This window comes from Fundulus heteroclitus, chromosome 16, assembly GCF_011125445.2.
Source record: "Fundulus heteroclitus isolate FHET01 chromosome 16, MU-UCD_Fhet_4.1, whole genome shotgun sequence".
NCBI lineage: Eukaryota > Metazoa > Chordata > Actinopteri > Cyprinodontiformes > Fundulidae > Fundulus > Fundulus heteroclitus.
Genome location: NC_046376.1, coordinates 10,945,405 through 10,969,373, shown reverse-complemented (window position 1 = coordinate 10,969,373; position 23,969 = coordinate 10,945,405). Strand labels below are relative to the sequence as shown.

At 38.8% G+C, this 23,969-nt stretch overlaps 1 long non-coding RNA gene across 2 annotated transcripts in view; it reads left to right on the top strand.

The window, feature by feature from the left end:
- The window catches only part of LOC110366759, a 72,287-nt gene extending 49,479 nt beyond the window's left edge, over positions 1 to 22,808 (top strand). Inside the window, exons 4-5 of one of the 2 annotated variants that reach the window (XR_004932905.1) lie at positions 14,633 to 14,726; positions 22,236 to 22,808. This is a non-coding gene — a long non-coding RNA (uncharacterized LOC110366759). Of the gene's footprint in view, positions 1 to 2,902; positions 3,066 to 14,632; positions 14,727 to 22,235 lie in introns of those variants that run through there. The other variant, XR_004932907.1, reaches the window with a different exon arrangement.
- Positions 22,809 to 23,969: the final 1,161 nt, after the last annotated feature.

Here is a 23,969-nt window from a genome sequence, read left to right as displayed (position 1 = left end):
AAAATGCATCCCCTGAAAAACTTCGATAATTTGCTGCAGTTATATTATATTATATTATATGTAATATTATAGATTTTTTAGAATAAAAAGCTAACAGATGTACATAATCAAATATTTTGTTGTTGGTTTCGCGCGTGCATATAGTGAATGGCAGGGCAAAAACACATGGAGTTCTCGCCGTAAAGCAAGACCGACTCTCGCGATGCACGAGACTTCTGAGCCTGCGGGTGCGGGCCGAGGGCTCTTGCAATTGCAAGTGCGGTATTTCCCCCACAGACCACCAGGGCGGACGAGAAAACCTTTGTTCGACCTGAAATGACTCATTTAATCATCCAAAACGGTATGGAACACATTAATTAACTGAAAAATGTTGCATAGTATGCCTTTAAATATCTCTTCTTTTAGGCAAGGGGTCTGACTGACATGCACGGCTTACCAAAATCAGGGTGCATCCCATCCTTCTCAGAAGTCTGTAGCCCACGGATGAACTGCATCAGCAGAGGTACATTGGGTGTTCAGACACCTATGGAATGGTTAGGAGAGGAAAACATTGTGTAGATGGGCAAAGAGGCGTCATGCGGAGAAGAAAATCTGATACGTGATGTGGACTGACGCGCAGCTTTTTATTTGTGATGGTGCCCAACGGTGAGCGCGACACCATGCTGATCAAGAGACATTTGATTTCAGGAAACTGAAACTGGCCTGGCAGCGAACGATGACAACTTTTCTGCGTTTCCAAAACATTTCATCTGTGACCAACAGCCCACTGCATGTCTTTATTTACACGTTTAATGCAGGCATAGAATGTAGAAAAGCTCTCCAATTTGCTTTAAAGTGGTCTGTCAGCGGTAGTTTCCTGTTTTGTACAGAAAACATCAGTCCCCAGCCCTATTTTACCCTCAGACTTGCTCTAATGAGGACATTAGGGATGACAGCTGATATTTGCTGCAATCGGACGTAAATGCTGCTGCTTTTTGGTTGGCAGCAGTTATTGGTCACGCTTCTCATAAAAGCTCCTGTCACTTTGATGGTGGTAGATGCAAAATTGAAGTGTCCTTGTGAAACTGTGGCTCTGGCAGATTGTTTGTCATATTTTTTTTTTTATTGGAGGTTTTGTTGTCAGGGAAGAGAGCTGAAGGCTGGGTCTTCTGGTTAGTTCCAGCTGGTTTGTGATCTTTTTGAGTTGCTCATGGCTTTTTGCTAAGTGCACTGCAGATGTTTACTTCCCCTCCAATGAGACGATCTCCAGCTGGGACTTCACCACTGATCAGATTCTCTCAATCTGTAAAAAGGTCAGGGTGTGAAATCTTATCTTTGGTTTATACTGGTAGTCTACACATGCTTATTATGATCCTCTTTTAATTTAATCTGCAAATGTAAAATTATGCTTCCAATTAAAAATAATACACATTTAATCAAGTTTATATGAACAGATGGAGACATTTTTCTAGTCAGCAGACATGTCGACTAGGAATATCACCCGTTGGAGCGATTTTGTTTTGCAGCTTTTCTGCCCATTGGCTCGCTGCTGTTGTGTCATAATCGGAAATGACACCTGGCACATTTTTTAAACACAGGCTGCAGGAGATCTTGTTTTGGATTTTCTGCCTGATGCCTTTGCGAAATCTAAGGGCATATTTATTGCTCAGCCACAGCCTGCTTCACATTTACTTGGATTGGCCTCCAGGTTGCTTGAGAGACCACAGGAGCTCCACTGGAGTGAAAATCCCATCCGTCGTCCTGGCATTGTTTCAACAAACATCCAGCGAAAACAAAAAGCCGGCCTTATCCGGTCTCTTGCAGGTTTATAAACAGGAGTTCAGACAAAATCATTTCATACATGGAGTAAAGTTTTCCCTTTCAGGAACCACCTAAAAATGTTACTGAAAGAGAAAATTTGGATGGAGTACAATCCGAACTATTATCCCACCCCTCTTTCCTAAAGCAGGCTGTAGGAAGGAAATATAAAAATATAAATAAAAAGGAGGAATAGTGTACATTCCGAGACTTTGTGATCATCTGCAACTGTAATTAAATTATTCTTAAGTTACAATTAATGTGTCAGGGGAGTCCTCTCTGCTGTGAAATTTTGTTTGTGCCAAATCTGATGGGATCTTTTCTTTTAGAGCAGCAGCTGTTGTTTATTTTAGTAACTGATTAATCTATCAATCATTTTTTTTGATTAATCTAAAAACAGATACTCATGTTAAGAAAACAAACTTTTACTGCACATTTTAAATGCATTTTAAATGGCATTTTTTTTTTTTTAAATTCAATGCTCACAACATGGCAGTATAATTATTATGGTCGTTGTATGAAGATAACTAGGGCTGCAATCAACAATTATTTTGCTAATTGATTAATTAGTCTCCTATTTTCTCAATTAAAATAATATATATATATATATATATATATATATATATATATATATATATATATATATATATATATATATATATATATATATATATTATTTTTTTTTTTTTTTTTTTTTTTTTTTTTTTTTTTTTTTTTCTGTAATTTTTTTTTTACAGAATTTGAATTTGTGAACCAGGTGAAGTTAAATCTATGCCACTTGATGACCAGACAAAGAAGGTGTTTCATCTTAACTGCAAAATGTATATATTTTTGTACAGTTTTGGCTTAATTACTGCTGAGTTGGTTGATATTTCAGCAAATGTCATGTTTTAGAGCTAACGATTTGAACCGATTTACTAGATTAGTTGATCATTTCCATATTTGATTAATCACAATTGATACGACTGCTTCAGCCTTAATTTGTTTTAATATCCCTGATTACTCCAATAGTTTTTTTCCCCATTTACAAGGTTTTTGAGAGCCAGGCTTCAAAACTTGAAGATATATCTTTTGTTCCAGACATTGAGAATGGTTTTCTTCGCAGGAACCATCCCATACTGGATTGACCTCCAACGGCTGAAAGTCTTGAGCTGTTGAGACCAGCTATGGATGTCTGTTTCTGAAGTTTATGGATGTGGTCTCCCTCCAGACCCAAAGTACAGTCTGACTTTTTACATTATATACTTATTGGTGAAATGGATGAAAAGATTAAACGCAGTTTCACATGCGAATAATGGAGCAAATTATATCCCCAAATGAATGGAATAATGATGATTCCAATGTTGTATGTAACCATTTAGATAGGAAAATGGGTTTATTCTGGAAAATGAGCAGAATTCTGGGTACAGTCATAATTTTTAAAAGCATTAATTTGGCCAATCATAGACGAGGGCAGTGTTCACTTTTCAATTTGTCCATGAGAGTTTTATAGTTTAGTGTATAAATCTAATCAGATATTTTGGGGATTGTGACATGATCAACCCCATACAGAAATACAGGCATGTCTAATTGCTGGAAGCTATACACTACAAAAGGATTTTCTTTTGCTGGTGGACTGAGCGGTACATCACACTTTCTGCACCGGGTTGTGCTGTTTTTTTATTTACCAACTGTTTTATTCTTATTTTTAAACTGTCAGCCAAGGTGAAACACAAAATTCACTGCAGTGCTTGTCAGAGACCCTTAGTCTCAGCTGTCATCGTACATGAAATGACTCATTCCCTTACTGCAGAGACTGTGGATGGAAACAGCAGGCTAATGGTGCACAACCTGTGTCCAGGATCTACGTTTGGAAAAATACTTGCCCTCAGTTTTACACCAATGGGCTTGAAAAGAAAGGGTTAATGTGAAATGCTTTCTTTACTGCATCAAAAAGCTAAAGTGTTTAGAGACCATCAGATGGAGTCAAGACAGGTTCAACATCAGACATTTCCTTGGTAAAGTTACCTGCAGAAATCATTTTGATAGTTTGGGTAATGGAACCGAGGCTGGATTTTATAAAAGCTGTCTTTAAAAGATAAATAGTTGAATAAGTATTACTCCAATTTAACTACTGAAAAAAGGTTTAGGCCATCACACCATTTTAAGTCCACTGGAATGCGTACACTCACAAATGACAATTTAAACCTGGTGTTTAGTTGTTATTTTTCTTTAAAATTCATCAGTTTCCTGCATTTAAGTACATTGAATGTAAATCAGATCAGTCGGCAACCTACAGTATGAAATTTTAATATTGGTTCAAATGTATACGCTCACTTGTCTGGTTATTTCTTGAAGTGAATAGCCCTGTTTGCTTTAGCAGCGCTGTCTGGCTCAACATGCTAAAGCAAATAATGAAATACAAATAACTTTTGCTCTTTGTGTGTAATTGAGGTTACATTCAGGGTGTGATGCATACAATGCATGTGCTTATAGTTATTTGAATGGGATGCATTTCTGAGCCACACTGTGATCAAAAGTAATCATAAAAAAAACATGTCAACTTTGCAAGTTGAATTTGTATGTGCTTTTCATTTGCAGAGATGGTTGACTGAGTGAGAGTCAACGTGCCAAGATAGTTTAGACTGAATGCGAAAGGTTGAAAGACCGAACATTTGCTGCCACACAACCAAGCCGCTGAGGAATTTGATCTAACACCCACTTTGCATGTATTTCTTGTTAAAAGAGAAAACCTTACTTTCAGTACTCACTGGAGAATTTAACATATGTTTACTGTCAGACGATAAAACACATTTCTCATTAACATGTCACTTGCATTCTCATATGTACCTAACACAAATAAAAAATAGTGATAATTCGGAAACACCATCGACACCGATAGTACCTGATTCTCCATTATGGGATTCTGGATTTAAAAAAACTCACCCGAGCTGCTGTAAAGCAGGTGGAGGATATATTGCTGTAAAGATGAGCTACTGATCTGTAAAATTATTATTTTTTTCATCAAATCTATTATTGCATCCCACATTGTGTCCTTAAGTGGTTTTATTAAAACATAATAAAATCACAATAACCAATTTGTTTTTCCACAAGCAAACAGCCTCAGCAGAGTCATGTTATTAATTTGGGTAAAAACCTTTTTTACAGGCCAGGTTTGAAACTTCCACTGGTGTGCTATGAATCTCTGGGAGGAAGTTTGTCTCAGGGTTTATTTAAACAAAAGTTAATGGTGGTTGTTTTTTTTTTTTTTGTTTTTTTTCCTCGAATCACTAAATATTATTTTATAAACAGAGCAGCAATTTGGACCAATACGCAGTTTCTGTGTGTAGTTCTAAAATGATAGGAAAAGATGCCATATGCATTTTCCCCCATTTTTAACAAGAACTAGATCTAAGTGCAGTTCACACAGATTAAAGCTGGGAAATTCATGTTTATGGTTCACCACCCTTAATGTGGTAAACTAAACTCAGTCCTGGCATGGACTAAGTTATGTTCATTAAGCAATTTCTTTATGAAATTAACTTTAACAGTTCATGATGTCCACCAGTTAATATGACTGTCATTGCACAGCATTGCCAACCTGGCCTTTGCTAACTTGCTAATTTATTTCTCCATTTATATCTTTGCTTACAAACTGTATATGATTTAATTCTTTAATTGCCAGAAAACAAAATAAGTCTGACTTTTTGACAGAAAAACTGACCATGAAGATCATATTTTTAAACTTTTGGACACGTTCAATACTGAAAAAAAAAATAGTAAGAAGCGACAGAATGCATTAAGGTTCAGAATAATGTAATCTGTATCGTACCTGCAAACAAGCATTTAACCTTGTCATAACAAATCTGTGGAAAAAGACATGCAAAGAAAAATGAACCATTGATCTGCGGCAATACATTTAAAAGTCTGCCTATTCGCATCATGATCCCAAAACCAATTTACCTTTCAACTCTCCCCTCTCCTCCTAGAACTGTGCGGACAGAGGCGCTTCTCCTCTGTCCAGTTTGTTTTTCTGCACTTTTATTCCTCCAGTTTATGTTGGTTGTCTTAGCCAAATACAACCGCTTTATATAAGCTGGCAATCGCAGTAAAATGCTGACAGGTGCGTGTATACATTAATATCAAATAGATGAAGCAGTAAAATGGCCGGTATGGCAAGTAAACATGACGATAAACAAATCAAAATAAAGAAGACAATGTAATAATATTCAACCTATTTGATGGTGTGTGACAATTATTTAATTTAAGTTTCATCATTATGACACACATTTGTTACACCCAGTCTAATTGATAAAGTTCTGTGGGTTGTTTTTTTTATCAACCAATCACAGCTCTTAAAAGACAGCGTCACGCCTAGTAACTGGGTCAGCTACACCTCCTCACTAAGATAAAATATTTTGCCATCTTGTTACTCAGAGCCGCTCTAAGCAGCTATATGAACCACTCTTGAGAATAAGACTCTTTGGTACGAATTTTTAGGCGAAGGTAGGAACTCTCTGAGAATCTTTGTGAATACGGGTACAGGTGTGCTATTTAGCTAACTGGTCGCTGTGCGCTGTAAGTTATAGTAGAGTGCAATGCTCTGAGTCTAAAGCGATATAATGGCTAGTCATCATCATTGGCCAGGAAATTTTTGATTCTTCAAACCACCTTCCCTCCTAATTCTCCAATTTGGAAGGTCTTCCAGGAGTGCCAATGCACCCACCGTGTAGCATTACATACGAGTGTCTTTGATTGTTACAGCGATTAAAGTAATTGTCGCACAACTTGTCACAAATTCTTCTGTTAATCTGTGGCACACGTCACTCTGGCGATCATTGGGGAGGAATGTAATGATAGAAAACCCTGAAAAAAATGTTGTGCGAGGGTTTTAATTTAAGATGGCCTATGGGCATTTTTAGAATTTATTTGAAAGGTCCTTATATAATTAAATAAAATAGATCCCCACTTTTTGCGTGGACAGTGACGTATGCAAGTACACATTTTGTGCGTATGCAAACTTTGAGAATGAGACCCCTGGAGCCATAAGCTAGGTTTACACCTGACACATTGAACAGGGCATGAGGGGGGATACGTCAAAAGTGATGCAATCGTGCCATCCCTGTGTGGAGACCCCATGTGCTGTCACAGCGCGAGTTTTTGTAACTCTTGTGGCCAAGATTATTGGTACAAACAAGAGTTTTGATTTCTGTTTCTATCACTTGCAGTGTAAATCAAGGGTAACAGCTTACAGTATGTAAAGCAATCAGCTTTTATTTAGGAAAGCAAAGTGTTTTTCTTTTATCTTTTATTTAAAAAAATCCCCATGGCCTTTACAGACAGGCGGTATTCCCCATCTTTATGTTTTTCTGTATGCAACGGATGAACATACCATCTTCGTTTACATCTCTTACCCCTCATTTATTCCTGTTTAGTTGCCATAAACACACCAGCTATTCTTCATGATTGTTTACGATACTGCGGGTGACGTCAAGTATAAACGTCTACAGCGCTTCTGTGTGCTTGAGTCGGCACAGACCTGCATGAATACCCAACGATTGAGTATAACTCAGCCTTTAGCCTGCATCTGCAGTTAGTGTTATGCTCAGTTACCTCGTTTATTCAAATATAAATATTTAAGGACCATCTTCGACTAATACTGATTCTACTACTACTACTATTACAATCTAATGGTAACATCAATCAAGATGACAAAATGGCAAACTGATGGAGGTATTGCTGTAACTGATGTAATAACCTAAAGATAGAATATTTTCCTTTGCATTATTACTGATAAAAAGCAACGATGTTTCAGAAATTCTACTGATCTGCAATTTTTGCGGTCAGCTGTGGATCTTTAACGAAACTCTGAAATATTAAGAAACTGCAGTTAAGTTTCTTCTCATCTCACTTTATTTTTGTTTGACAGTTTCATTATCTCAGGTAATTTATAACTGGGCAGCCTTTGTTTGACAGTGTAAGTTTTTTATGAGTTTCTTTGTGACTCTCTTGGCTGAAGCAGCTACTTTAATAACACTTTATCAGGACACGGGGATGTGGAAAACCCATAAAAGCACATTGTTAGAAAGGTGCATCTTCCCGGCAGTGTTGTGCAGAGTGATAGTGCAATATCGACTCGGCAACCAGTCTATGCCAAAGGAAACTAGATAGATAATCTTGCACATATGAGTTATGGCGAAGTAAATGCGGCATGCTTGGGTTGTCTTGGAGCAGAGGTTAAGTGTGATGGGCCTACAGATCATTGCGTTGCATTTAAAAGATGTTCTTTTTTTATGTCGCTCTGCTGCGCTTACTGGTTGCCTGGGAACGGTATCAGATGAATGCTGGGTTTTATCTTGTCACACTCCTAATTTCCTGTGGACTCTCGCCCCTCTCTCTCTCGTGTGGCTGCCGTGCCCGTGAGGATGGGGATGAAAAGAGAAGAGCGTTGTGTCTTTTTGTGTGCCGCGGCCTAAGAAGACAGTGTAGTCGGACAGTGGAGAGTCCTATATTGGCTGAGTAAACAAATGCTCACCATATGGAGGCCATAATCGCCAGGAGTGCCACCTCCTCTGCAAACGAAGCTCACATGTCACACTGTGGTTCAGGATGTTTTGACATTTGGATTCAAAAAGCTGCTTCTAAAATGCACATTTTGAAGAGCCTTGACCACTCAAGCATAGAGCTGAATTATCCCAGTCCTCTTATCAACATCGTTAACCCAGCAACCGGTTTCTTTTTTCTTTTCTTTATTGTCTTCCTCCAAATGAGGTCCATTTTCCTCCATTTACACAAAGCTGCACCATGAATACCATTTACACCCTCGTCTAAGATGGATAGGCATTGCAATTTGAAATCTAGTCAAAGATGAATAGATAGAAGAGGCTGTTTTCACAAAGGACTGAGACTGCGGTGAATGAAGACTTGGGTGATATAAGCAGATGGTTGTGATATATATTTTTTTTCCCATTGCCTCCTCAGGATGAGGAGAATCGAGTGAAATGTATCCACTGCTGCCGGATATTGTTTCACTTGCCTGAGAAAATTAAGGGCAATTTAGTGAAAATGACCGCAATTTCCATGCTCCATAACAAAGTACATTTACTTTCATGTTTTACAACCGTGACTCCGAAAAGTTTTGGATGAATCAAAGATGTATGAGAATGTTAAATAATGATTTGAGAGCTGCTCTGTATTCAAGCAGAGAAAAGTCATGCCTGCTGTAATCTTTGTGGTTTTTGTCAAGATAAGAAAATATCTCACTTTCAGAAGAAACAAAACATCTTATCTGATGGAAACAAGATCAAATCTTTTTGCCGGTATTTTTGTTTTGTTTTTGAGGTCAAAAGATAAATATGGTGCAATAATCAATTGCTCTCCTTTTTCATACAGTACAATTTAATTTAGATCGCTGTTCTTCAAGCTATTTGATAACAAATAGTCATTAGTGTTTTTAAGGTGTCCGTGGCTACAAAAGTAGAAAGGTCATGTTGGTGCATCAGTAAGTACCCTCCATTAACTTCCATCCATCTATCTACCCACCCGCTTCCTCTTATCTGAGATCAGATAAGAGCATGCAGGGGGGTAATGGGTTTAGCAGCAAAACCCAAAAATCTCTCTTTCCAACTCATCCTTAGGGATACTAATACATTCACAGGTCAAAAGTTACATATTGACCCTCCAACTGGTTCTGGGTCTGCCCTGTGCTCTCCTTCCAGTGAAACGTACCCGGAAACCACCAAAGTCAGCTATCCAGGAGGTATTCTGGGTCACAGGGTTGTTCTTATGCATCAAACAAACATATGGCAGCAAAATTGGATGTATGATCATTTCTGTGGTCATTTTGGGAATTAATCAGGTGACTATCTGACAACCTGTCCGGGGCGTACCCTGCCTCTCGCTAATTGAAAGCTACAGATGGGCTAATTAAGTAAATTTAAGATAATTCAGGTTCTCTATGTATCTGTTGTTTAATGCAGCGTGATACGTTTTAGCAGGTAAGGAGCAGTGTTGGGAGTAACGGCAAAGTTTAGGCACTATTTTATATTCACTGAAGTCAAAGGCAAAAGGTGTTCATGTGCTGCATGAATGGAGTGAATGGAGACTTAGTAGGTGGTATGGAGTGTTGTTTGGGTTTTTAATGAACGGTCAGTAGTAGGCCAAAGCTTATACCTTTTTGTTATTGTTTAAGTTATGTTTCCAACCAGGTGCCTTAGTTTTGCACTTTACTTCTTCAGTGGTCTGCTGTTATTGTTTGCTGTCATAATTGTGAAAATACTTGAAGTACATTCTACCTGCTGTTGTCTAGAATGGTGTGACCTCTATTTAACTTTACTCCAAAGTGTATTTTATTGTGTTTATATTGCTTGAAAAGCATATGGTTTTATTGCTATACCCATTTTCTAATTGGTTGTAGTCTGTTAATGTGGAAAAATCATGAAGTTCTACAATGTGTAGTTTTATTGTAAACATTGAACATAAAAAAGATAATCATATCTACATAAATACATTGCAATTGATAGGTGTCTTGACTATTGTGTCTTGACTATCCATTGATTTTTATTAATAGAAAACAATACTTTTCTTTTAATGGGGATTTTGTTTAAACAGACCTGAAAACAGAAATTGTCAAAACACTTGTGCACATGTGTATATATCGATTTCATTTGCATATAATCTGCTCAAACAGAACAATGTGAAAAACTCAATGTTGACCAAAAACATACCAGTCGACTTGAGAAAAGTGGTGCAGAGTTAATTCTAGACCTACTGAATAATTTAACCGTAAAACTGAACATTCAAACTCATTAAGGGTAGCTACAAATTCACAAGTGATTTCTCAATGACTCGGCCTCATTTTTTCCCTTTTTACTAAAATTAAAATCGAATACTCGTGCTTTGTGTTGAATGGCATTTATATGCAAAGTATATTTGGTCCACTGAAGTATCCTACAAACCCTTGTTTTTCTCTCAAGCCATGTCTTTTTGATTGTGAAGTACCTGAATAACCTCGGACCCTGATTGTCACATTTAAATTGCAAATGCCTGAGAGCTACAACAGCCCATACATCTTTTGTAATTTGCTGTACCTGCTCAACAATCCACTACATTGTTTTGTAATTGCTCCTATCCAAAATGTCAGGCCCAGAGTTGAATTGCCGTGTTGTACCTAATAAACATCCGTTACAGCACACCACACAGTAATTCAATTAGCCAAGCCACATTCCTATGTCAGCGGAATATAGGAATATAGCTCATGCACCATATTCCAGTGATTAAACATGAACAATCTATCCTGCTTTCAAGAAAAAACTAATTACCCTCTCCAAGCTCTACACCTGTACAAGTTAAATGTATGAAATTATACCAGCCTAGCACAAACTTTGGACACCGAGGCCTCGTGTATCGTTTAAACTTTTAATTGAATGTGTCACATCTATTTCTGTATGCGTGTCCATTTGCAGAAGGATGTTAATAGCCCTCTCAGTCAAAACATAAACAACTGTCTCTAACCCTTATATTCACCCTCCTCACCGCCTCAGTGCTGGTATTATAATTACTGTGTTCCCAACATGAGGAAGCTTCTTTCATCCATAAAAGGTTATTAAATCATGGCTGGGCTTGTGTGGAATAATCCAGCAGCCTGTTTATTATGCATTCTGTTCAGCTGCCTATGTTTCGATCCATGCAGGGATCTTGAGCAGTGTGTGTGTGTTTATGTTGCTCCGCTTGTGACCTCAATTGGCATTTCTGCTCATTATTTCCACAGGGATCTTACATCCTCATCGTTTACACTATTTTTCATTTGTGGGTGTCTAATCGAGAGCATAGTCAGTGAATTAAAGACCAGAAATTTCAGTTAAACGTGAAAAACTTGCTTGATCTCCTCCCTAACAGAGAGAGAGAGAGAGAGAGAGCGCGAGAGCGAGCGATACAGAATGAAGCTCATCTGTATTCTAAGATAAAACCCGGTGCATTTTGACAATCATCTTTAGATTTCACCCTGGTTGTTAGTAGAAGAATAGCTGTGGCTGTTTTTAAATTGCTGCTTGTAGTCTAATCTAAATGGTAAAACACATGCTGATGTTTTTTGTTTCCCCAGTGATAGTGATGGTAATGGGGGAACCCTGCCCTTGGAGGGTTTCTTCCTTCACATTTCAAATTATCTTCTCATTTCCCGAAGCAGGGGTCAGATAAAAAGAAACATCAAACGATGTTTTATGATACAAACAGAAGCTGAAACACTGCAAAGTTTAAAAAAGTCTCTGGCTCGAATGTGAGGCTTCCACTTGAATTGTGAAGAAGTCTTATAAAACCTCTTTTTATTACTGCTAGCGGGAGTGTTGGCCTAGTTGTTAGGGAGCCAGGTGTTTTTGTCTTGTATAGGCAGCAAAGGTCGCCGGTTAGAAACTCAGTCTTTCACTCTGGGTCGCTGAGCAAGACTCTTGACCCAAGATTGCTCACTGTGCTCCACTCAGTGTCGGCAGCACACTGCTCCCTAAGTTATGGGTTAAACTCGGAGACAAACTTCCCCTCTGTGGGACTATAAAGGGAAATATTTATCTAGTTTCTGCAGGTGCTATTTAAACAGGCACTCCAAGGACAGCTATAAAGTACATGGAAGCTTCATGATTTGCGGAGCACAGCTTGACAAATCCCCAAAATTAGTGTGTTTATAGGCAAAAGTCTGAACACTTTGTGTGCTGGATGTGTGGGATCTGCACTGATGTTAGCTGCCCTTTTCCAGGCCCTTGACCCTGAGTTGGTCCTGGATGGAGGGAATGTCAGCCCGTCTATGCAGACTGTTGTAGTTTTTACTTGTCATTTTTTTTTTTTTTTTTTTTTTTTTGGATAAGCTAAACTACACAGTGATGGATGTGCACAAAATGGACTTAATGACAACGGTGTAGAAGATGACCAGCAGTTCCTCTAGAAAACTGTGCTTCCTGAGTTGCTGCAGGAAATACAGTCTCTTTGTAGTATATATTTATTTATTTTTTTGATAAATGCCATAATAGTGTTTTGAATTCTGAATCAGAAGTGCTTAAACCATCTTAAACGTTATTGATAATGGCACTGTAGCATATTGAATGGCAAATGTCAGTGCTTGGAGTTATTACCCTCTTACTTGAGTTCCAAATCTCTAGTTGCTTGAGGATGAATGTGTTCAAAGCCAAATTGAATTCTTCATAAAGGGCATAAAATTAGACACATAAAATGGTAAGAACACAAAACCATCTTTTGTTATTTATTCCCTGGACCCCCGAGAAAGGGCATCCTTGTGTATCTTTGGTAAATGTTTGATCTTTGGAAAATGTTACCAAGCTTTCTGTTGGACTTTATTGGCATAAGAATAGGAGCATTGTTATCATAAACTACCCAAAGTGAGGTTCAGATTTGAAATAAAATGGTGCACTGGTGATCCTCTGTGTCCAGGGCTTGGTGCTCGGTTGTGTGCTGACTCACTCCTAACAGATGCTTAGCTGGGCATGAGCTCCCTGACTGTCGGGGCTCTGCTTGGGGTGGTGGGTCCTTCAGCCTCGGGTTTCTGGGCCCATGGCCGGATCTGCTCTGGCACAGCTGACTGCCGGTGGCGCCCGGGGACTCATCGCTGCAGTGCCCGGGGGCTTTGGCACTGTGGCTTGGGGCTCTCCTCTACTCTTTCCTGGGATGGGGGAGGCAGCTATCCTTGTGTAAGTCCTTCTTGGTCTCCTTTGCTCTGGGGCTCTTGTCAGGTGTCTGGGGTTCTGGTTTCTCTGGTGTCTGCCTCAGCGCTCTGGAGGGCAGGTCTTTGGCTCCTCACAACCACAACTGGGCATTTCTCTTATGAATAAACCTTTATATATACAAACACACTCTCACAAACACCTACAGGTGCTTGGATTCAGGTGCTTACAGATTCACTTCTATACAGAAAAACAATATCATTAGCTTTGGATGTCACTTTATACATCTTGTGTTAATTAATACAACATATTTTTCTGTGATATTATCAAAGTGTGGGTTGTTTGTACCTGTAACACTTTATTGGTTTGGTTTGCTGTTTTTTCTTATCTCTCTCTACAGGTGTAGAAGCAGACTCCAAGGATGTTATCTTGTACTCTTTTTTTGTCACCTTTTCTCCCTTTTAGCATTTTGTCGAATCCTTTTCTCTTCCCTGTCTTTCTCTTTTATCTTTCCATATCTGTGTTGTTGTTATTTTTTGCATACATATCACTGTGGAGCACTATGGTGAAAGAAGAAATGCTCCACTTGAGAAAGTAAATCTGTTGGGCTCTCTTTAGCATTAAGACAGCAATTCTTAATGGTACACTGTCAGAAATTACATGTAAAAAATTAAAAAAAATACATATTTTTTATGGTGAGCTACATGATAGTGTGATCAGATGTATTGGTATTAGTAGTGATACATTATTTGTGTAATGCTACCTGAACAATCTTGCTCCCTTAATCTAACTAGAGAACCTCACCTCCTTTGTAGGTTTTTCCTCCTTATTTAAATAAGCTTTTTTTAGCCACTGTTTTACAAAGACAATACAGTACAATGATTGGACCTCAGGAACACACAGATCCACCCCTTTGATTCTCTACGGGTCCACTTGATTTAACTCGGAAAAGCTGTTTTTCCATTATAACTGAATATGGATGCAATGTGGTTGCTGTTGTCACAGCAAGACAGCGCTGTGAGACAGTCGTGGGACAAAATATTGGAAATTAATTCTTGTGCACCTTTGCATTGGATGACAATGCTGATTTTGGGTGCTTCCATCTTCATTCAACCGAGCTTCTGTGGCGATTGTGCATGTTTTTATATATGGCTGATTTGATTCTAGTTCTGGACTTGCTTTTGTTGCAGAAACAGCGACTCCACCTACTAGCAATCACACTGACAGCCTTCTGACATGATGTCATGGGACCAACCTCCTTCAATTGGAACTACATCGACACAGGTACTGAAAATAGGAGAGTTAGTTCTAATGGAAAAGGAGCACAATAGTAAGGGTCACAAATGCACATACAAGCACAGGCTTACAAAACTTGCTGTAAATACCTTTTAAAAACCATGGCATATTATAAAACTAAAACATACAGCAATGAATATATGGACAGTTCTTGTTTTTCTAAATGTTGTCTATTTTCCAGCCTCTACAATGATTATATATATGGTTCCCAGGGGTGTATAAACTTCTCTTGTTTTCTTTTGCCGTTCAACAACAGTCTTTTCAAACCCAGACATTCTGAGAGTTAATTTATTCATTGTTTCAAGGATACTTCATACTCTTCCAACACAAGGCAATAGCTCTACTGCAGAAGTCCAAAGTCCAGTGGTTTGGTGTGTTATTTTGTTCATGTAAAGTCCGGTGCAATGCCAGCAATAAAAAAAATTCACAATTACTGAATCATTGGACTCCTTTACAAATAGTTGTATTTTATAGAGTATATTGGATGTGCTATAAAATTTATCTGATTTATTTAGGGTAAAGTTTTGATAAATTTTAGGTTGCAGTAACTCTGACATGCCCAGTTATCAAATTGTGTGGAGGGGTGAGCTCGGCTATGGAAGCGGGGGTGTGTGAACCAGAAATGTTTCCTTAACGCTTCCTGCGAAGCTGTGCACAGGTGTGGATTGGTGTGTCCCAACTTTTAGGCACCGTCCAGCCACAGGGAAACTGTCTCATGTGGTCTCGGCTCTGCTTCCTGCAAAAGCTGAGGAAAATTACAAAAGCAGGCTTTTGTAAAGGCTGGTTCCTTACTCCGGCGTCTGATTACACAGACCGCTCCATTCCCAGTTGAGCATGTTTGAGGGTATTCGAACCCCAAGCAGGCCCTTGGCTTGTCTCTCTGGTGCGAACCGCTCGTCACGGGGGCTCACAGGCAAAGAGGAAGATAAATCCTAGGGGCTTGGTACATAGCAGTGTTGACATCCCATGCTGTGATGGGCAGTCCCTTGAGGCCTGTAAAAGTCTCACATTTCAGAGGTTTTAAACTTACTTTGATTTTATTCCCCATGGCTGTTGCACAACACCACATTCAGAATAACTTGAGCCTGTTTGTATACCCATTGATTGGATTATCATTCGGCATAAACCACTCCTATCATTCGGAATACAATTTTATTCAGATTGAGCTTAATCCATTTAATTAATTTACTCTTTTGTTTTTGATTTCATGAATAATTTTTGTAACGGTTGCCCTTCTTTTAGCTTGAGCACCTGCCCTCAAAAATGTCTGTACACATGCCTGTCATGCAGTAAGGTAATGGGTCAAATACTGGCTTTACTCAAAATTTAGAGATTCTGATTTAGTCCACATATCAAACCTGAAACACCAGTATTGCAGTGTTAGCTTTTAGCATTTCCACGCTACTAATATTTAAATTATAAACTAATAAGCCTCCAAATGCATCTGTTTTCATGATGGCAACCCGTCCCTAATCACCACCAGCATTTTCATAAGCTTGAGTCATTTTTTCGGTTGAGTAGTCATACTTGCAGGATTAGATTTATGGTAATCTGCTGATAATTTCTGTGGAAAAGTGCCATCCTGAATGATTTATTAATTACACAAGAAGCAATTTCTACAATTAACCATTTTAACTGTAGGATTTTTGTGTAATTCTTGTAAGAAATTGACTATTTTCTTTTTTGTCCAGCTACTTCTGGAAAAACACCAGGTTTAGTGCATTTGTTAAATGTGAAAGTCAAGTAGCCACAGAAACATGCTACAAGCTAGAGATTCAAGTTTCACCATCTGTCACCTTTTGAATCTAACTGGTTTCCACTTGTGAAGAAGCTTACAGGTACCTATCCCAAGCGTTGACAGTGACGTAAATTGCTCTGATAGATTCAGGAAATGCGCACATTGTCGCAATTAAAACAAAGCTTTGCAGCTGAAATGGAGGTTTAAATGTGTCCGAGTGATTCCACAGATGCTCTCCTCCCTCGGCAGTCGCTGTGACAGGCCTTTTAATTGCCTCATTCAGATAACATGTCATGGCAGGGCCAAGTCGACGAGGTGACATCTGCTAATCATCTGTTGACCGCCTGTTCACACATCCGCCTCACTGTTCACGGGGTCCGTTTTTCTCTTGGTACCCTGGACTCACTTTCTCCATCTATCTGTATCCATGTCTTTCATTTGCACGCACTTTCCACAGTCCCTGTCCCCTCTGCTGCAGCTCAATCCCATTCCAATTTCATTCTCAACATCACTTTTTTTTTTCTGCTTCACACAGACTTTATTCTGCCAGAAAGTAAATCACTGCCCCCATTTTTTTTTCCTTTAACTGATCTCTTTCCCTTCACATATATAGTTCGATCCATAATGGTAATAATTTTATTTTATGATACAATTCCTCGCAATTTCATCATTTGCAGGTTTTTGTTAACTCCTTCTTGTGATTTTTTTCTCTTTTTACTTTAAGATATTTATTTAAATCAAGTAAAAACAGAAAACATGAGATGTATAAATAGGTGAAATCGACTGCCAAAGGAAATCATCCAAAGCTTTCATTTTAGATTAAAAGCCGTCATAAACCTTTGTTGCAGACTGTGATACAACAAAAATTAAGTACAACAATACAAAGTTTATCCACTTTGTATTGTTTCTTTGTTAATATTTGTTATATTCAATGATTGCTGTGGTATGTTTTCATGTTGACCATGAACACACTTTTCATTTCTAAAGAATGAAAACTTTTCATTGCTAAAAGTTGACCTTTTAAATTGCTTTTTGTTTCTGATTACGTCGGGGAAAATGGAGCTGCTCCCAGTTTATTGTTTAGCTGTCTGGTTTCTGTTTTACTGTTTCACTCATTTCAATCTGGCCAATAGAGAAGCATTTTGCTCCAATTTAGTGCTCCTAAAATCTGCAAATTCATAGGCAGATTTTATACATGCATGGTGCCATTTTGTCCCGACCTTCTTTAGTTTTTGTTTACTTGTGAACGCATTTGAACAGTGTGTTAAATCACAGTAGTCATTACAACATTAGGGATTACAATATTGCAATCACAAAGAACTGCTTGGGTGCGATACTTGGTAGAGTATCGTTTTTCAAGTGCCGTTAATGCAAATTCCGACCGCCAATCATATTTCTGGTCGCTTGGACACACTTTGGAGGGCTTACAGGCGCATCCCACTGAGCGGAGACTTTGGGGCACACCCACAACTCATCAGAAGAACGATTTATTCCTTCTGATTTGGGAATATCTTGTAGATTTCCAGGATGAACAGGGGAGTATCGATGCGGAGCAAGGGTCTGAGATCTGTGCCTCAAAGTAAAAACCTATACATCTTCCATAGAGAGTGATTTCTCCAAACAATTTTATTGTCTAGCCAATCAGGACGCAGGGCTGGAGTTTCATAGATGTGACGTAGTGGAGAAGCGACCGTGACGTGAGACAGACAACAATGGCGGCTAGCATCCAGGAAGCAAGCGTTAGCATTGGTGCTGCTATTTCTTCCGTGTTGTCCAATCTACCTAATTTTGTTTAATTAAAAGAATATCAGAGAACGGCTCTGAAGGCTTTTGTTGGTGGAAACAATGTTTTCGCCCTTCTCCCGACTGGATTTGGCAAGTTTTGTTTTCCGGGGCGCGCCCGAGGCGGCGCGGTTAGCGCAAACCATATTAGGAGGCCTTTAGTCCTCGACGCGGTCGGCCCGGGATCGACTCCGACCCGCGGCGCTTTGCCGCCTGTCTTCCCCCCTCTTCCTGTCAGCTCACTGTCAATAAAACGCGTGCCACTAGAGCCGCAAACACATTGAAAAAAAAAAAGTTTATTTTTTTCATGCGTCGCTCTCACAGCGTCACGGGTTGGCTTTGGTGTGAGTGGTTGAAATAGCACGTCAATAAAGATGACAGACAAGTGGCTTATCCAATCATATGCAAGGATTTTTGATAAGGCCCAGCCTTCAAAAAAGGCAATTCCTATGGAGAGGTCCCAGATGGATGTGAGTGGAACTAGGTGGAGCGAAATACATCTGGCTAGAGTCAGGTTAGAATTGTGTACCTTCTCATGTAGGAGTGAGGCTATTTGTTTTTCCATTTATTTGGAAAAATATGTATTACAGCTGTATTATACACCATGATGGTGCATACTAAAATTACGTAGGCTACAGTAGATTTTGTGTCTGTATGTATATGGATCTCTGAATGGATGTCCAGAATTCTGCAGAGGCCTTTGTAAACATTGTTTCCATCTACTCAGGCTGCTACCATCATTCCTGCTGGTTCTGTTTATTTTACACTTTTGTCCTCTAGTTTTAACAACCTGCAGGGTCTTGAAAATATGTCATTACCTGACTGCATACACACCAGCGTTGTGGAAAATAAGAGTAAAACAGGTGGTTGTGTTGCATTGATGCAAGAGCAATCCTTCCTGCTAAAATATGAAACTGTTGTAGCTCAGAGTTTCTTTAGTCTGGTGGTCTGTTTTTCTGCAGTGATGCATGTATGTGCTGTAAAAAGCTCATATATGGACCCTTTGACCCTCAGAGGATAAACTGCTCTATTTGTCAGTGCGTGAAGCTCAGCAGAGACATAAAACAGGAGTCCATGGAAGCTGTTACACTCAATACCATGTTTGGAAAATATTTTACACAATGCTTGTTGGCTAAGGAGTTGTGATCAGGCATAGGCTTGTTTCTGATCCAAAAGTTTATCAATGCTTTCAAACGTGAATTAACTTTCAGTCATACTGTGTTTGTGGTTTGATTTATTTAAATGAGATGTCATGGAAAGTGCCAGAGGAACAATGGTATTCTCTGGTTTATTATTCCTCTTCCCTTCTCACCTGTTGCTGCACACTGCAGATTAGCTGCCTGAAAGAAGATCAATATACTTTTCCTTTGCTACCAAAGAAGTTATGACTCTTTGGAACAACTTATATTTGTGAAAAACATAGATATGCATGGAGCTGAGATTAAAGGAGCTGCAGCTATTCTTATTAAGGCAACATCACTTTTATAAAAACATATTTCGCATTCCTTTTTAAAAATAACCAATCAGGAATAATTTTTGCTTTTGTGTTTTTAATAAAATCGTATTTTTCAGACCATACGGCACACTGGATCAAAAGGCACACTGTGAATTAATGTTTCTATATGTGTCTTTGTCCATACCAGCATATATAAGGCACATCAAATACTATTCCGATCAGGTAGTGATAGTGTCTAAATCCGTGGCGCCCTCCTAAGGTTCAACAGGTGACTTGCATTTAATTTCAAATCAATATTGCTATTGGTTCAAAAGTTTTTGTGACGTCATTTGGAGAAACTGACATATCAGCAGCTTGCTTTTATATTCGCTGTGGGGTATAAAAGCAACTCCGTTTTGTACCTCCGTAGCGAGTTGGAGTTTGAATAGTGAGTTTGGCGGTTCCTCTATCCATGTTTTAGGTTAGTGATTTATTAGTTTAGCATTTAGTTTATTTTGTATTTATTTAGCTTTTTTAATTAACCCAGACCACGCTCAGCCCTCAGCCCTCCCAGCATAATTCAATTCAATTCAATTCAATTCAATTTTATTTATATAGCGCCAAATATAGCGCCAAATCATGAAACATGTCATCTCAAGGCACTTTACAAAGTCAAGTTCAATCATATTATAAGGATTGGGTCAGATTATACAGATTGGTCAAAAATGTCCTATATAAGGAAACCAGTTGATTGCATCAAAGTCCCGACAAGCAGCATTCACTCCTGGGGAAGCGTAGAGCTACAGGGAGAGTCGTCTGCATTGTACATGTCTTTGCTGCAATCCCTCATACTGAGCAAGCATGAAGCGACAGTGGGAAGAAAAACCACCCATTAATGGGAAGGAAAACCTCCGGCAGAACCGGGCTCAGTATGAACGGTCATCTGCCTCGACCGACTGGGGTTACAGAAGACAGAACAGAGACACAACAAGAGAAACAAAAAAGCACAGAAGCACACATTGATCTAGTAATCTGTTCTACATTAGATGGTAGTAGCGGGTGAGCCGTCTTCTCTGGATGATGTCACAGTTAACAGAACGCCAGACCAGGTGTACCTACTATGAAGAAAAAGAGAGAGAGCAAAAAGTTAAAAGCTGAAATGACGACAGTCATTTCAATGTAATACAATGCAAAACTGGAGAACAGTAGACTGAAGAACAGTAGAAATCAGTAGAGTGAGAAAATTAGACCCTGATGTCCTCCAGCAGCCTAGGCCTATCACAGCACAACTATAGAGATAGCTCAGGGTATGAGCCACTCCAACTATAAGCTTTGTCAAAAAGGAAAGTTTTAACATTAGTCTTAAAAATAGATAGGGTGTCTGCATCACGGACCAAAACTGGGAGTTGGTTCCACAGGAGAGGAGCCTGATAGCTAAAGGATCTGCCTCCCATTCTACTTTTAGAGACTCTAGGAACCACCAGCAGACCTGCAGTCTGAGAGCGAAGTGCTCTGTTAGGAACATACGGGGTAATCAGAGCTCTAAAATATGATGGAGCTTGATTATTAAGGGCTTTATACGTTAGAAGAAGAATTTTAAATTCTATTCTTGATTTAACAGGAAGCCAGTGAAGGGAAGCTAAAATTGGAGACATATGATCCCTCTTGTTGATTTTCATCAGAACTCTTGCCGCAGCATTTTGAATCAGCTGAAGACTTCGAACTGCATTTTGTGGACTTCCTGATAGTAAAGAATTACAACAGTCCAGCCTTGAAGTAACAAATGCATGGACTAGTTTTTCAGCATCACTCCTGGACAGAATGTTTCTAATTTTGGCGATATTCCGGAGGTGAAAAAAGGAAACTCTGGAGTTTAAAGTTTAAAGTGATTCTTTGTTCACTTTAAACTACGAAGAAAAGCAGCTGATGGCTGAACTTTTTTTGTGTAATATCGGCCTTTTTTGTGTAATATCGGCCTCAAAATACAGTTTATCTGCAGAGCTCTGATATGCTTTGAGGCTCTTGGTTTGAATATGGTTATGCTTCACAGTACACAAGATGAGGGAGCATCGTGAAAGGGAATTTTGCTTCATCCTCACAGTTCAAAGGGGAAAATAATATTTAGCAACTTAAATGTCTGAGGTCGAGACTATGGACAAATATATTTATTTTTGTAATGTATCCCATTTTAAAACATATTTGCTATTAATTGTTGAACGTATAAGTATGTAAATATGTTATTTTCACTCACATCAGTGGTTTTACCATCTCATAATATTACCATTAGTCATCAGTTAATGTTTTATTAATATTGGTTGTGATAAGTACATCGCCTCCTAAGCTTCCGACTAATCATAATCTCCCGGTGGGTACAGTCTCTTTTCCATCTGTTCCATCATTAGTTTTGCCTCTGGTTGGGGTCCCGTTCTTCTACAGATGCTAATATTGGCAGTGATGAGGTTAGATACAACAGCCCTGCCTGCACCTGTAACCACACATACACGGATGACAACTAATCACATCTATCATCTTCTCCCGCTAGTCATTGCTGGAGGTGAAAAAACATGAGGAGTCTGTAATTGCCAATCAGGGACAACTAGAGTGCTCCAGTGGAGTAAAGCAAAGGAACTGCAGAACAGAGACACTGAGGGTTGGCACCGAAAGATCCAAAGTCATTTTGGGAAATAAAAGTCTCATGCTCTTTTGTTTTTCTTTTGTGATCCAGGTCCATGTCGTGTTCATTTTTGGAGTATGGTTTCAACTCAGTGTTCAACAGTATTTATTAGTTGTTTTTACCAATTTTTTTTCTGCTGATGACTAAACGAGTGTTATAAGGGGCGATGCATCCCGTTAAGCTTGCAGTTTTCTCTCTGAATGTGTTCCGTTTGCCTCATTAAAAGAAGTATCATCAATGAAGTATACGTTGTTTCTTTTAATATAATAAACATTGTACTTGCTATAACAACAAAGCATTAATTTGAAATACTACCGTCTGTTGCCAAAATGCTTTCTGTTGGCTGGAGTTGTTGTCGGCCAGTATTCCTTCCCATGGTAGCAAGTGTTGGTCATTGTTTATTCAGAGCTTTCAATAGCTGTGAAACAATAATATTGTTCTTATTAAACACAAATGCATCTGCTCGGCCAAATGGCCTTCAGATGATCAGGCTGTTTCTCACACCCTCACCGTATTTTGTTAAATGGTTTGGAAACGGTCGCTGCAGTGTTGCCTGCATCCTGAAAAATGCGAGGAGCAGCACTGATGTTAAACCAGTAAGAACGGCGTGCTTCTTTAACGCATATTGTTATCACGCTTTGCAACAAAACATACTTCCACTGTCGAAATCGTAATTGAGCACCTCTTAGATAATAGTTTTATCTAAGAAGTACTCAACTCTTGGTTGTAAAGAGTTTTACATTGAATTATTGATCAGTTAAAAATATGTTGCTTTTAATTGTTTTTTATGAATCATTAATTGTCAATGCTTTTCTTTTGTCTTTGGCTGCCTCTTGACACTTGTGGGATATTTTCAGAGTTGTTTTTGTTTTTTTGTTAAGCCACTTTGGTCTGATCTGTGAATTATTCATGTAAAACAAACCCAAGCTTTAAGGCATGAACTAAAGTAGGATACATTCTTCGTTTCTGGATGACTGAGGGAAAATTCTTTGGCTTGAAAGTTCAGAAAACCTGCAGGAAAAACTCAAATGTCAAAGCAGAACAAAGTCAAGTTAAAGATTAAGTGAAAATACTTGACAAATTTGAATGTAACAAGATGAATTGGTTACCACAGGGGAAAATGATATTTCAGACTAATACATGGACTGTTAGTTTGTAATTCTTGGCCAGGTCTCTCGCGAAAAAGTGATTTTTAATCTCAATAAATAAAGCAGACAGACATCTTCTCTCTATGTAGGGCTTCTGGCTTCAGATTGCGATCACCACAACTGTTCACTAAAGCCTCGTTAATATTATTGGCTCTATTTTATTTTGCCTGTTCTGCTCTGCTCGGCCGGGCTCTACTCTATTCTACTCTTGTTGGTTTTCAACAGACCCGTTATAGCCAGAAGGTGGTGAATGCCTCCTGGAGGTGGCTTTAGCTCCACCTCCAGCCGTCAGTGTTGTGCGCTCTGCCGCTATTAAGCTCTACAGTCTAACGTGAACTTTTCAAAGAAATCTGCGAAAAAAAGGTTTATCCAGGAATGTCTTTAATGTTTTCTTTTTTAAAGATAAAATAATCCACTGGAATAAATATGTGGATTACAGATCATCCTGAACTGA